The sequence below is a fragment of the Limulus polyphemus genome, unplaced genomic scaffold (assembly GCF_000517525.1).
Source record: "Limulus polyphemus unplaced genomic scaffold, Limulus_polyphemus-2.1.2 Scaffold6988, whole genome shotgun sequence".
In the NCBI taxonomy this organism is placed as follows: Eukaryota; Metazoa; Arthropoda; class Merostomata; order Xiphosura; family Limulidae; genus Limulus; species Limulus polyphemus.
The window spans coordinates 10,997-13,958 of record NW_013672598.1 but is presented as its reverse complement, the minus strand read 5'-3'; the positions used below and the strand labels follow the sequence as shown (position 1 = coordinate 13,958).

The window sequence follows — 2,962 nt, the reverse complement described above, 5'->3', positions numbered from 1 at the left end:
CATCCCCCCACGCATTGATTTAGATATGCTGACAATGTATTTTGTAGATTTGAAAACAACAATCATCAACACTCACTTCTATAACACATAAACAACATTCACTTTAACATCACATTTACTCATGAAAAAGACAGTGAAAAATTATTACTTATGTTATCCACAAGCGTGAATGCATGTGCACATCTTTTTAATGAGGCAAGCTAGTGAAAAAACACACAGAAAAGAATGCTTCCCTATATTACAAATTATAGATATAAATCATAGACAGAGATACAATTGCGTGTGTGTGCATCTTTTTAATGAGGCAATCTAGCGAAAGACCAAATGGAAAAGAAGTGGTTCCTTATATAACAACTTCCAATATACAGAAAAGTCATGTGTTTTGGTAACAATTTGTTCCATCAATGGCTTTTATATCATGTTGCTTAGCAACAAAAGTATAACCTAATATTATTATTAAGAGGCTATGTGCTGAAAGTATAAAATGAATTGAATAAACTACAAAATTGAAAAAATATTTATCGTTTTCTAATTTAGATGCTCTGTTTATTAAAGAGATTTGTTTTTTATTATTTTTTTCTTATTATTTAAGTTTAAAATCAGAGGGAAGGATAACTTTATAAACAGGCCAAATCCCATAAAGGAGCAACAAAACTATATAGGTTGTACTTTTATGCTAAAATGAGTTCAGAATACACTTACTAACATAGTCATCTAGAATAAATTAACTTAATAACCAAGCGAAACCAGGTACATTCACTAATGTGCATCTGGGTATTATTACTTATCCACATGCATGGGCATAATTTTGGTCATTTTGTGAGCCAAGCTGATGGAAAAACCACATAGGAAAGAATATGTGCCTACTGTAGGACCAAAACCAAAGAACCTAGAAACCTGAAATTTTGCTTCCATACTAAGTAAACCATGAGGGTTTGCACTTGGGTACTATGACTTATCTACATGCATGTATGCATTCGCATTTTTTATGTGAAAAAAAAGATATAGAAATGTGCACATGTATGCTTGCATGCACATTTTTTTAATGAGGCAAGCTAAAGAAAAACCACAGAAAAGAAGTGGTTCCTTTTATTACAAATAGAAATCTCAGACAGACACGTGTGTCTGTGTGATCATGCATGCATATCATTTTATGTGAAAAACCACACAGAAAAAAATGTGATCACCATAGTTCCAAGAGGGAAGAACCTAGAAACCTGAAATATTGCACCCATACTAACTGGATCGTGAGGGTGTGCACCTGGGTACTACTTATCCACATGGATGCTCATATGTTCGTGCACATCTTTTTATGAGGCAAACTAACAAAAAATCACATAGCTCCGAGAGGAAAGAACCTAGACACCTAAAATTTTGGCAACTATATTAAGAGTGTGCACCTTGGTATTACTTATCCACTTTTTTTTTGCTTTGAACTTTGATTAACTACAATATTTTCAGTTCTTGCTTCAAAAATTCAGTAATACACAAAAGTAATGGCTAAGTTTTTTCTTGTTCAAGCTTTTGAGTTCAGCATGATTACATCCTACATATATCTTTTGCCTGTTCAGGGTAACATTTATAACAACACAATACATTCAATAAACTGCATTTCTAATGGCACTTCTTGTATGTATGTGTGTTTTCTTATAGCAAAGTCACATCAGGCTATGCTGTGTCCACCGAGGGGAATCGAACCCCTGATGTTAACATTGTAAAACCGAAGACTTACTGCTGTTCCACCAGGGGAACACTTCTCATAAATTAAAAAATGGTATTACCTGTAGGTAACCCAAAACTAAGACAGACACACTACACCTTTTGATTTTTAAGGTATCATAAATGGTTAAGATGTAATATTAAGATTTCTTCTTTTTCCATAAAAATAACATTATTAAATTATACATTACTGGTGTAGATTTACAATTTTTGGATTGGTAAACAATATAAAAGTCATAGTAAAACATGATTCTATCAACAAAATTAAACTATGAAAGAAACCATTAAAGAAAACTTACCAACAATCTCTTCCTAATCCTCACTTCAGTGGTAGTCTACCACTAGACAACAGTAAGACAGCTCAGATCTAAGCCTACTGTGACCTGAAAAGCTAATACATTTTGTAATAGTTTTTATTCCTCATATGAAATAAAATGCTGAAATAGAACAAGTAGAATTTCAGAAAATAATAGAATAACAAATCAACCAGCCCAAATCAACACCCCAAATATGATACCTTTTACATACTGTAATATTTAATCTCTGATAGAATTAGGACAGTTTTATAATTGTGTTAAGGTTCTGGTAATGAATTTCAATCATTGTTATGGATATTAGCCTCTGTGATCACCTAATTAGAATTATCAATGACTAAGTGTAATCTTCATAAATATAATAGTACTGTCTGTTTTCTGTTGATGACCATATAACTACTTCACAGGGTGTGGATGGATATTCACCAAAATTGGTATGAAGGTTCATTAGGTCCATGGGAGATACATACAATTTTCAGTTTTGCATTTTGCTGTTTTTATGGGCATTTTTGCATTTCTTACCACTACTTCACCTCTTTTTGATGGACCTTCACCAAATTTGGCATGAAGGCTTGTTTAGTCCACATGCAAAGTTGTGGTTTCACATTTTGTGTTTTGCAATTTTTATGGGCATTTTTACAATTACATATAAGAGAAGCAACTTTTCATGTCTTAAGATAACCTTTCATTAATCATGAATTTACGTACTCCATCAAGTTACTAATATCTTAGTATTTCTTAATTATTATGTCCCATCTTTCTGTTGTTAATCTGCAGCTGTCATCACGCTAGTTCTCAGAAGGACTGTACGTGGTACCAAGAGCCAGGATTTAAATATGGGTCTTCTTGTCTTGTATAGAAAATAACAATAAATATCCTAGCTCTCATTAGAGCCTCGATCTAGTCATTGAAAACAGAACTGCGAAATT

General features: G+C 32.7%; 1 long non-coding RNA gene across 22 annotated transcripts in view; it reads right to left on the bottom strand.

The window, feature by feature from the left end:
- LOC106474245 overlaps positions 1-2,962 on the bottom strand; it is a 45,604-nt gene that overhangs the window by 32,190 nt on the left and 10,452 nt on the right. For 16 of the 22 annotated variants that reach the window (XR_002613897.1, XR_002613899.1, XR_002613901.1 and 13 more), the window contains one exon: positions 2,019-2,110. The exons of 4 other annotated variants lie outside the window; for them this stretch is intronic. This is a non-coding gene — a long non-coding RNA (uncharacterized LOC106474245). The remainder of the gene's footprint in view (positions 1-2,018; positions 2,111-2,962) is intronic. 2 more of the 22 variants (XR_002613894.1, XR_002613895.1) reach the window with 1 other exon arrangement.